The sequence below is a fragment of the Neophocaena asiaeorientalis genome, unplaced genomic scaffold (genome assembly GCF_003031525.2).
Source record: "Neophocaena asiaeorientalis asiaeorientalis breed wild unplaced genomic scaffold, Neophocaena_asiaeorientalis_V1.1 scaffold5, whole genome shotgun sequence".
NCBI lineage: Eukaryota > Metazoa > Chordata > Mammalia > Artiodactyla > Phocoenidae > Neophocaena > Neophocaena asiaeorientalis.
The window spans coordinates 13,694,523-13,706,953 of record NW_020174698.1 but is presented as its reverse complement, the minus strand read 5'-3'; the positions used below and the strand labels follow the sequence as shown (position 1 = coordinate 13,706,953).

At 39.2% G+C, this 12,431-nt stretch overlaps 1 pseudogene; it reads left to right on the top strand.

Moving 5' to 3' along the window:
- The first annotated feature begins 324 nt into the window (after positions 1 to 324).
- LOC112409106 (TNF receptor-associated factor 1 pseudogene) lies at positions 325 to 1,906 on the top strand (annotated as a pseudogene).
- The last annotated feature ends 10,525 nt before the right edge of the window (positions 1,907 to 12,431 follow it).

The following is a 12,431-nucleotide window of genomic DNA, read 5'->3' as shown; positions in this document are numbered from 1 at the left end:
TATTTGGAAGTAACTGATCAATTTTCAAAGAATTTCTCCCCTGTGAATAATTATATTCACTGTCTTCACTGGCTCTAATAATTATCTTCACTGGCTCTAATTCATTTTACTTAACTTTACAGTATATAAATAAAGATTTTAAACGCAGCTTAAAATGATGGATACAAAAGATACGCATTGTATATGCCCATTGAGATCACTATATTATTGATTCATTATTGAACATTCCTTGAGTTCTATTATATTATTAGTAGTGTATTAGAGAAGTGATATACAGCCCCGGGCCTCAGGTAGACATAGAGAAAATTAAGATAAAATGTAAAGATGCCACCAAGGGTCCTTGTGCCACCGGAAGCTCCCGCGGGGCTGCTGGGAGGCGGTGGCAGCGCCAAGATGGGGTAACCGAGACCCGCCGTGCGAAAGTGACTTTTACCTAAGATACTCTGGGCAGAAATAATATGCATGGAACTTGCATTTTTGGACCTGACCAGAACCCTGGGGATTTCCACTGGGACGGTGAACACCCACAGCGAGAATCCTAGGCTGCTCCGAGGTTGCAGGGAACATAGACAAGTCACCCACTGGGGGTCTCTCTGCCCCTGTCTCCCGGGCAGGAGGTGGAGGAAGCCAGCGTCAGCCTGAGGTCCTCTGACAGGGGAAACTCTAACTGTGGCTCCTGAAAGTCCGTGACACGGTTCCTTTTTCTCTCTGACTTGCTCTCCTCCTCCCTCTTGCTCAAAAGAATGACTGGCCACTCCTAGAGCCGGCAGTCACCATCCAGGGGATTTTTTTCACCACAAAGGGTAATTCCTGTCTCATCCCTGCTGTGACATTGAACCACACAAGCCAGCTAGAAGGTAAAATCATCAGATTCCTGCTCATCAGGGAGGGTGGCCTGACCAGAACTCACCTATTCTCCCAGCACAGACTCGGTGCGGCTGGTCCCCTCCCCAGAGGAGCTTGAACAAGGGCCCCCGATGAGAACGAGTTCCCCTTTGGGTGCCCCCCACTGTCTGCCAGGACCCACCAGAGCCCAGACCCCTCTGCTGCACCGTCTGTCTCTCCGAGAACGTGAGGAATGGCGAGGATCGGATCTGTCCCAAATGCAAAGGGGGCGACTCCCCATCCAAGAGGCCAGGAAGCCTTCTGTCTCAGAAGCAGGATCAGCCCGAGGTGGCCGAGGCTGGAGTGGGTGCCCCTTTGCCGGAGTTGGCTGCTCATTCAAGGGGAGCTCAAAGTTCATGCAGGAGCATGAGGTCACCGCCCAGGCCACACACCTGAACCTCCTGTTGGGTCTCGTGAAACCCAGCTGGGCTCTGGCCTGGGGTCTAGGCTCATGGCCCTGGAGTGGAATCTGTCAGACCTGCAGCTGCAGGGGCCTGTGGAGGCGGCTGGGGACCTAGAGGTGGACTGCTACCGGGTCCCCTGCTCCCAGAGCCAGAAGGAGCTGGCCCTGCAGCACTTCACGAAGGAGAAGCTCCTGACTGAGCTGGAGGGGAAGCTGTGCATGTTTGAGAACATTGGCGCTGTCCTCAACAAGGAGGTGGAGGCCTCCCACCTGGCCCTGGCCGCCTCCGTCCACCAGAGCCGGCTTGACTACATCCTGAGCTTGGAACGGAGGGTGGTGGAGCTGCAGCAGACCCTGGCCCAGAAAGACCAGGCCCTGGGCAAGCTGGAGCAGAGCTCCCGCCTCACGGAAGAGGCCTCCTACAATGGCACCTTCCTATGGAAGGTTACCAGTGCCACCAGGCGGTGCCATGAGTCAGCCTGTGGCAGGACCGTCAGCCTCTTCTCCCCGGCTGTCTACACTGCCAAGTCCGGCCCCAGAGTGAAACCAATGTGGCCAGCAGCTGCCCACTCTTCTTTCCCTTCAACAAGCTGCAGTCGCCCAAGCATGCCTACGTGAAGGACGACACCATGTTCCTCAAGTGCATCGTGGAGACAAATGCTTAGGGCAGGAGGGGCCGAGCAAGCTGCACCTGGGTCCCGAGGGAGCCCCCTCTCAGACGGGGGTTCAGCAAGATGACTGAGGTCTTGCCCTTGGTGCCCAAGATCCCAGGGCACAGTGATGGGCCAGGGCTGGCATGATGTGAGCCGAGCGGACAGATTGACAGTGGCTAGCCATCTGCTTAGTGTGGCAGGACCTTGGACTGGGCCTGCAAAGGCACAGGGTCCCTAAGCCGGTGGTGCAGGACTGACCCCCCTGCACTGACCATGCAGCACTGGAGTCCTGAGAGCCACCCCGGCCCTGAATGCTGAGATGGGCTCTGGCCGAGATGGGGAGGGTGTGGGGAAAGAAGCTCCAGGGATGGGAAGACCTCTGCAGGCCGCCATAGACAGTGAGCTTGCTCTCATCCTGCGTGGGATCAGAACCAGGACCAGGGGGTGGAAGTGACAGGGTGCCAGTGCGAATTCAATCTGTCCCAGCCTGGACCGAGTTCCCCAGCCCTGGAGGTGAACAAGCAAAACCAGGGGGCTATGCAGGGCTCAGAATAGTGTGAACAATATATGCACCATTTTCATTAAAAAATATGCACATATATTTTATATTTATTTCATATAATATATATCCATATACTTGTTTCCTAAATACACTTCGTATTTATACTTAGAATATTTCGAAAAAGACATACACGAAACTGGGAACCTTAGTGTTGTCAGGGTAGGGAATAAATTGCTGAGGGTCAGGATGGGGTGAGACGTTTCACTTATATCTTTATGTTTTGAATTTTGACAGTATGAATCACAAAACAAGGTATAAAAAGAGTTCTACTTCCAACAGTTTATAAACTACTCATTCTAATTTAGCTTCTTAATTTAATTTAATTTATTAATTTAAAAAAATAAATTATTTATTTATGGCTGCCTTGGGTCTTCATTGCTGCACGCAGGCTTTCTCCAGTTGCGGCTAGCGGGGGCTACTCTTCGTTGCGGTGCGCAGGCTTCTCATTGCGGTGGCTTCTCTTGTTGTGGAGCACAGGATCTAGGTGCGAGGGCTTCAGTAGTTGTGGCACAAGGGCTTAGTTGCCCTGCGACATGTGGGATCTTCCCGGACCAGGGCTCGAACCCGTGTCCCTTGCATTGGCAGGAGGATTCTTAACCACTGTGCCACCAGGGAAGTCCCTATTTTATTTTATTTTATTTATGTAAGTTTTTTGGTCATGCTGTGTAGCATGTGGGATCTTATTTCCCCGACCAGAGATCGAACCTGCACCTCCTGCAGTGGAAGCGCAGAGTCCTAACCAATGGACTGCAAGGGGAGTCCAGGCTTCTTTATTTTAAAGAAGAAGAAAACAAGACCCAGACAGTGGTGACAGAAGGTTACTCAGCTTTCTGCAGACAGGACCAGAGCTAGAGCCTAGATTTCTTGGCTCCGAGTTCAGGGCAAAGTCTATAATAGCAGACAGAAAAGCAAACATGTAACTGAATATTATGAAGAAATCCATTAAGGAAACAAAACCAAAATTGACAGTATATTTTAATTTCATGTTATGCTTTTATGGTCTGATGCAAAATATTCCGAAAGTGTTGCCATCTCTCATCTACTGAAGGTGATAGTTATTTCTTCATCTTATGGCATGGTCTTGAGTAGATTTCTTCAACAGTGGTGACAGAAATTGAGCTTTCTTTATCTCTCATAGGTTTTCCTTTGTGATCAAGATCTTATGTTTGTGAGATAACTCCCTAAGGTCAGAAAAAATTATCTGTATGTGAGGAAAAGAGATTTCTTCTATGCCATGCTGAGAGACACCATTTCCTTTAAGACTTGGATCCAAACTCTCTTCTTCAAACACTTTAGCTTTGTTTGTTTTTCCTGAATTATTTTCTCTCTTGACTGTGCCTTAATTCTATGTCACTTCAAGTCTCAAAGCTAAAATTTATGCAATGTGCCCTTCTTTTCAATTAAATTGTACAAGCACTTAATGAAGCTCCAACCATGCTCCAGGTACCATGTTAGGGACTTAGGATTAAAAAAGGTGAATAATACAAAGCTTCTGCCTTCACACACCTCAGTTTAATCAGGGATACAAATATATCCATTTAAAAATTATTAATTAAGGGTTTACTATATGCCAGTCATTATTTGGGCTGTTGGAGATACAGCAGTGAAGAAAACATACAGAAATTCTCCTGCTCAATATTCTGTAATAACCTAATTGGGAAAAGAATAGATACATATATATGTATAACTGAATCACTTTGCTGTACACCTGAAACTAACACAACATTGTTAATCAACTATACTCCAATATAAAATAAAAAGTTAAAAAAAATACAGAAATCCTAACTACTAAAAATCAAGGAAATTTTGTAATGGATTAGATATTAGCCAATATGAGGGGATTATTATTAATTTTATAGGTGTGATAATTACTATGGTTATATAAAATACTTTATCTTAAGATATGCTTGCTGACATATTTAGAAGAGAAGTGTCAAGATGTATACAACTTGCTATCACACAATTCAGGAATTTTTTCAAATTGATCCTATTAAAATCTTTCAAGAGTTCTCCTTTGTGATCAAGTGGTATATTTGTGAGATAATTGCCTATAATTAGAGGGTACTATCTGTATTTATTTTATAAAAATTTTAAGTACTTATTTGCATCTTTTCCAGATAGGTAAAGCAAATAATTAAAGTATGTTAACAACCATCAACTCTAAGTGATGAGTAGAAGAGGGTTCATTGTATAATTCTTTAGACTTTTTTTTTGTATAAGAGGTACAAACTACTATGTATAAAATAAATAAGCTACAAGGATATAGTGTACAGCACAGGGAATTTTAAACCACCATGCTGTACACCTAAAACTAATATAATATTATAAATCAACTATACCTCAATTTAAAAAAAACAATTTTTTTGTTTGATATTTTTCTTTTATTAGAGAGTTGGAAAAATATCTGTGCAATGGAGCATACACACTAGAGGGTGGAAACAGGCCTAAAGAAATAAATAAGCAAAATACATAATATGTTAGATGATGATAAATACTGTGGGGAATCATAAAACAGGAAGGGAGGTGAGGGATATAGTTTTAACACAAATAACTTATAAATCTATGTACTTGAATAATATTTAAAGTCTTATGGGCACAATGACTAAGGAGTGACTTCTTTTCTGTGTGGTGGACAGGAAAGATATTGAGTAAAAATGACTGGAGCAAGATCTTAAAGGATAAGTGGAAATTTTACTAAAAGAACAAGAAGGGTAGGGGCTAACCCCCAAGAGGGTATTCCAGGACAGATTAATAGTGAGAATGAATGATTCCCAAGCTCTGCTAAAAAGATTTTGGTTCAGGAGTCCTGCAATTTGCATGTTATAAAGCTCAACAGATAGTTCTAATGTGCTCCAAAAACTGAGATACTATAGCAGAAACAGGTATAGTTTGTAGGAAAAGAGAAAATGGGGAAGTGGTTGGAAGTACAAACTGTTGCTAAGCAAGAAAGAGGTTTTATAACAAGATAAAGATTTTGAAATTTGTCATGCAGGCACATGGGAGCCATAAAAGGCTTTTAATCATGGGAGTTACATGAGTGATCATATCTGAATTTTAGAAAAATAACTCAGATGCTGTGTTTAGGTAAGAGGAAGAAAGGAGATACTAGAGGCAGGGAGACCAGCTAGGCTACCCCAGTAATTTAAATGCAAATTGATGAAATCTGCCATAGGTCCCTGGACCTCGAAATAGGAAGGGAGGGAGACTAGATAGATCTTAGTCATGTGATATGAGTGAGAAGGACTCCAGATTTCCTGGTTTTGTGAGCCACTAACAAACTTAAGACAAGTAGAAGAAACAGGTTGGCATGTGTAGAGAGGATACATCAACTTGCATCTCTTCAAGAGCTTGGGGGACACAACATGGATTTACTCAGAAGGCAAAGGGAAACACAACCCTGAAGTTTGAATAAATTTGGGGTACAAGAAATAAAGATTTTGGACACATTACCTTATGTGTGGTATGTTGGAGCCCTGGGTCTTAGACTTGCTGGGAAAAGTTACTAATATCTGTGGAAGATACAGAGCAAAAGAGAAGAAAATGTGAGCTGCATTTAAGAAATCGTCAGAGGAAGAAGAGGCAGTGAAAGCCACTCATTCTTTTATGCCAAAGAGTTTAGAAATTCTTCCAAGACAGAGCAGTGTCTTTTACTTCCTTTGTACCCAATTTCCAAGGCATTCGTGCAGCACATACAACAGGTATTTAATAATTGCTTTCTGCATTGATGACCTACTGGCATGTGTAAGAATGAGCTTTTTGCCTATTAGTAATATTTCTGAAGTCTAGATGAAGGCCTTAGAGCCTAGCATCAAATACCAACATTATGATTAATGAATCAAAGAAAACAAAGCATATTAAAACTGAGCTTCCTGAGCTGATTTTTTAGCCCAAAAAACAGTTAGTTAGTTGTTTATAACTCAACTTAAATCTAGTTAACTAAAAAAAAAAAAGAATTCAGACATAGACTACTCACATGAATTTTCCAAGTGGTTTAAGAATTATGTGTAGATCAACTCTACTTAAATGAAAAATAGATTAAAAATTATATGTTAACATTTCTAAAGATATTTTATTCTTGTTTGTCTAACATTTTGGGTTCTTTTTCTCACCGTAAAACATTAGTCCTAATAAATTTTAAACATTTAAAAATGTATATGATATCATTTACATTGCTCTTGCCAACTATTAATGACCCTTCAAAAGTCATACCATGAACTATTTAATACCCTTCTAAGAAAAAGATAGTCTTCTGACTACAGTGACTCTTGCAGCTACTTGTAGCTTATTTTAACAGTTAGGCTAATTGAATGAAAGGCAACACTCAAATTGTAAGTTGTATGAGCATTGTCTCATCAGATCATATAGTAAACCAGAATAAACAAAAGACCAAAATTCTGCATGGATTATTAAGTGAAAAGAAGAAAACTAAAATCAATTATAAGAAAACTAAAATCAAAACAAATCAATCAATTATTATAGGATTAACAATGCTTACTCATATGTCAGCTGGATGACCTTCAAACCACGAAGACGTGCAGATGTGTTGAAAGAGATGAGGAAGAAAAGCATAATATTTATTGGACCTGGTGGCATCTTATGGGATTCAGGCTCATAATTTCCTAAATGACTCAGTGGCATTGCACAATTGATGTTTTGAAAAAATCAATTACTTAAAGTAACTCCAAAGAACTAAATGGTGCTTTACTGTCCTACATTATTAAAATCCTTCTCCAGTTTACAAAAACACACTCCAGAATGGTGTTTACGGCTAATCTCTATTTCATTAAAAATATCTTAAGAGCCCTTACCACACACATCGATCTATTTAATTTGCTTTATAAGTCTAAATAACTGTAGGAGTCAGAGCCATTACCCCTTCAGTATTTCCTTTGTTATTTTGAGCTTCTTCAAAAGATGTTTTACTCATGTGCTGAATATAAACTTCAGCAGAATAATTACTCTTTATCCAGGAAGAGGCAGAAAGTATGGGGAACTTAAAAAAAAAATTAGAGCAAAGGCAAAAACTTCAACCCAGAAAAATGGATTTCTTTTCAATTTACAGCATAAAAACAATCTTGAAAAAATAAATACCATGGCTTACACAAGTTTCCATCACTAAAGATTGTTCTTCAGTAGAAAACCAAACCACAAGTATGTGTAAGAAGTGATAGGGGACAGGGCTCTGATATTTATTTGTTTGATCAAATTCATTCGTTCTTGTTCACTGCTATATAAATAATTTCATCAGGAACTAGAAAAAAGGGCAGTTAGTAACTTTATGCACACGATTGGAAGGTTAATGTTTTTCAATTCCAAGAATTTAGCACTAGGTAAATCTTTGTTGTAGTTGATAATTAATAATTTACAGTAAAAAGCATAAATTATATTCTGGCATGAGTTTTGCTTTCCTGGGGTGTACGTATACTGACTATCATCATGTCTGTTCACTCATTTATCTTAGCTATGTTAATAAAATTATGAAGTTGTAACTTGAAGCAAGTGTTTAGTTTGCTAACATTCCTTTAGGAAATATACTATGTTTAGACAGACTTGTAAAACAATCAGCTTCCGGACCAAACATCTGATAAACTGTAAAGCAGGAATAGGTACTTTAATTTTAGACAGAGTAATGATGACTTATTTCCTCTCATTGCAGGTTGGTGGCTTCTTTTATCTAGGACCAGTGTTGAGCGGGAAGGCATTGCAACCGGGCTTTGTTCAGACTAGGGGAATATGTTTCGTAACACTTCTAATAGGAATTGTGTCACAGCCTCACTTAGTGTCCAGACTTATGAGCCCAAAAACTCTTTTCTATAATAATTAGGTTGTAATTTACTGAAGGAGTTAATTGCTTTTTTTTGTATGCCAAAAGCATGCTTTGGGAATAACCGATCCTAACATTTAAGTCAGTGTAGGGAATCTGAGAAAGTCTGTGCTTCTATAAGCTAGCGTTTGGAGATATTTCTGAAATTTGTATTAGAAAAACATTTTCAAAGAGATATTCATCTCCTTTTCTCTTGTTCTCCCCCTAAATGAACAGAGGGATTTCTGCAATTTGGCTTGAAGAAAATGAAGAACAATAAAATTAGATCATTGCCCTTTTTTTTTTTCATTTTCTTCAAATCTCCACCAAAGGCTCTTAAATGACATAAATGTTAATTTATGACAAAACAGCTATTGTGTTTGTTCACTTCTAACAGCCAAAATGATTGTGTGAAAACTCTAGTCTCTATTGTTCCTTTATTGGGAAATTCTTTGAAAAACAAAAAGATTTTGATGAACTTCAAAAAGGTGTGATGGCCAATTGTTTGAACTCTTGTGAGAGAATTCTCCAACTTATTCATAGAACACAGTGTGGTAATGTTGGAAACTCAAATCTACACAGGATGTTAGTGCCTGCACACGTGTCTGCCGCTGTGATGTGGCAAGTACAATACCTCCAGGTTTATAAGGAGATCAGCTGTAAACAGGATGCTCAGTAACAGCTACGGACACAGTGCCTCTCTCCTTGGAGAGAGAAGAGGTTTGAAGGTTATTAATGGCAACATTCTACCGGAGTAAATATGAAAAACACATTCAAATCCTCTTCCAAAGAACTTTTATTTATTCTTTATTATGTCCCAAATACAAAATCCTATTTTAAGCCATAGATGTTAATAAAAGTATAGAACATTCCTCAAATATTCCAACCACAGTACATATATAAGTTCTTTTTTTTTAAAGAAGACTTCATTTTATCATAAATAAAAAATAAAGCACAAAGAGAGATTTGATCTGGTTATTTCTGAGTTCTCTTCAGATCAAAGATAATAAGAGTTTGTAATTCTATGCAGTATATAGAAATGGTTTTTTGATTGACTTAAAAGTAAAGTTTTTCTGTACGCTAATTTTACAGGAGTTAAACTATATCATTATGTTAAGGTATAGAACTTATTTAGTAGGGTTTATATTGCTGTAAATATTGAGCTTATAACTGTTGGCCTTTCTATCACTTTTGGAAAGATACAAGCTAAGCAACATATTAATAATTGTCTTTGGTTGGGGCTAGCTGCTCGGGAAAGCCAATGGAAGTCCTTTTAGGCAGTACATTTATTTTCTATGAGCTGTCTCTATGATATCCTTATTAATAATCAATAATCAGTTGTGGTCAGTTTCAGTTCTTTTATTTTAAAAATTTTTTAAAAATAAATTTATTTATTTAATTTTGGCTGCATTGGGTCTTCGTTGTATTGTGTGGGCTTCTCATAGTGGTGGCTTCTCTTGTTGAGGAGCACGGGCTCTAGGTGCACGGGCTTCAGTAGTTGTGGCTCTCGGGCTCTAGAGCACAGGCTCAATAGTTGTGGCACACGGGCTTAGTTGCTCTGCGGCATGTGGGATCTTCCTGGACCAGGGCTTGAACCTGTGTCCCGTGCATTGGCAGGTGATTCTTAACCACTGTGCCACCAGGGAAGTCCCAATTTCAGTTCTTTTAAAGGGCAGAATCAGTGTGATGAATCAAAAGAAGGTAGAAAGGGATCCAACTTTCCAAAGAAGTGCTTTGTCATATCCAATTCCCCAAATCATTATTACTATTTTTAGGCTTTCTCTTTCCCTTCTCCACATTTTTCCCTCAGCCTTGCCACCTTACACACACCCACCGCTCCTTGTCTCCTTGCAGTGAAACTGAAGTCAGAAAGAACCCAAAACTTCACTCCAGCCCATTTTTACCTCTATTTCTGATTGCTTCTGCCTCCTGTCCTCTTGACCCATCTTCTTTCTGCTCTCAGTTCTTGCTTCATGCATTAGCTTCTCATTCAAATGCATCTCACTTGAGATGACTCTGCAGTGAGGGGTTCTTTTTTCTCCCCAGCTTTATTGAGGCATAATTGACAAATAAAATTTCATATATTTAAGTTGCGTAAGATGATTTGATATACATGTACATTGTAAAATGATTACCATAATCAAGTTAATTAACACATCCATTATCTTAGTTATCACTTTTTGTCTGTGTGTGTGAAGAGAACACTTAAGATCTACTCTGTTAGCAACTTTCAAGTATACAATATGGCATTATAAACTGTAGTTCCCTTGCTGAACATTAGATCCTCAGAACGTATTCCTCTTATAACTGAAAGTTTGTACTTTATTTATCTATCTATTTATTTATTTATTGAAGTATAGTTGATTTACAACATTGTGTTAGTTTTAGGTGTACGGCAAAGTGATTCAGTTATATATATATATATATATATATATATATTCTTTCTCAGATTTTTTTGCTTATAAGTTTTTAAAAAAATTTTATCTATTATTTTATACAGCAGGTCCTTATAAGTTATCCATTTTATACATATTAATGTATACATGTCAATCCCAATCGCCCAGTTCATTCCACCCCCAACTCCCGCCACTTTCCCCCCTTGGTGTCCTTAACGTTTGTTCTCTACATCTGTGTCTCTATTTCTGCCCTGAAATCCAGTTCATCTGTCCCATTTTTCTAGGTTCCACATATGTGTGTTAATATAGGGTATTTGTTTTTCTCTTTCTGACTTACTTCACTCTGTATGACAGTCTCTAGATCCATCCATGTCTCTACAAATGACTCAGTTTCGTTCCTTTTTCTGGCTGAGTAATATTCCATTGTATATATGTACCACATCTTCTTTATCCATTCATCTGTTGATGGGCATTTAGGTTGCTTCTATGTCCTGGCTATTGTAAATAGTGCTGCAATGAATATTGGGGTGCATGTGTCTTTTTAAATTATGGTTTTCTCTGGGTATATGCCCAGTAGTGGGATTGCTGGGTCATATGGTAATTCTATTTTTAGTTTTTTAAGAAACCTCCATACTGTTCACCATAGTGGCTGTATCAATTTACATTCCCACCAACAGTACAACAGGGTTCCCTTTACTCTACACTCTCTACAGCACCCTCTTAGAACTGCTTTTGCTGCATCCCATAGGCTTTGGATCATTGTGTTCTCATTGTTACTTGTCTCTAAGTGTTTTTTGATTTCCTCTTTCATTTCTTCAGTGATCTCTTGGTTATTTAGTAACATAGTGTTTAGCCTCTGTGTGTTTGTGTTTTTTATGCTTTTCCCCCTGTAACTGACTTCTAATCTCATAGTGTTGTTGTCAGAAAAGATGCTTGATATGATTTCAGTTTTCTTAAATTTACTGAGGCTTGATTGTGATCCATGATGTGATCTATCCTGGAGAATGTTCCATGTGCACTTGAGAAGAAAGTGTAATCTGCTGTGTTTGGATGGAATGTCCTATAAATATCAATTAAATCTCTCTGGTCTATTGTGTCATTTAAAGCTTCTGTTCCCTTATTAATTTTCTGTTTGGATAATCTGTCCATTGGTGTAAGTGAGGTTTAAAGTCCCCCACTATTATTGTGTTACTGTCAGTTTCTTCTTTTACAGCTGTTAGTCATTGCCTTATGTATTGTGCTCCTATGTTGGGTGCATATATATTTATAATTGTTATATCTTCTTCCTTTATTGGTCCCTTGATCATTATGTAGTGTCTTTCCTTGTCTCTTGTAACATTCTTTATTTGAAGTCTATTTTATCTGATATGAGTATTGCTACTCCAGCTTTCTTTTGATTTCCATTTGCATGGAATATCTTTTTCCATCCGCTCACTTTCAGTCTGTATGTGTCCCTAGGTCTGAAGTAGGTCTCTTGTAGACAGCATATATATGGGTATTCTTTTTGTATCCATTCAACAAGCCTGTGTCTTTTGGTTGGAGCATTTAATCCATTCATGTTTAAGGTAATTATCGATATGTATGTTCCTATGACCATTTTCTTACTTGTTTTGCATTTGTTTTTGTAGGTCCTTTCTTCTCCTGTGTTTCCCACTTAGAGAAGTTCCTTTAGCATTTGTTGTAGAGCTGGTTTGGTGGTGCTGAATTCTCTTAGCTTGTGCTTGTCAGT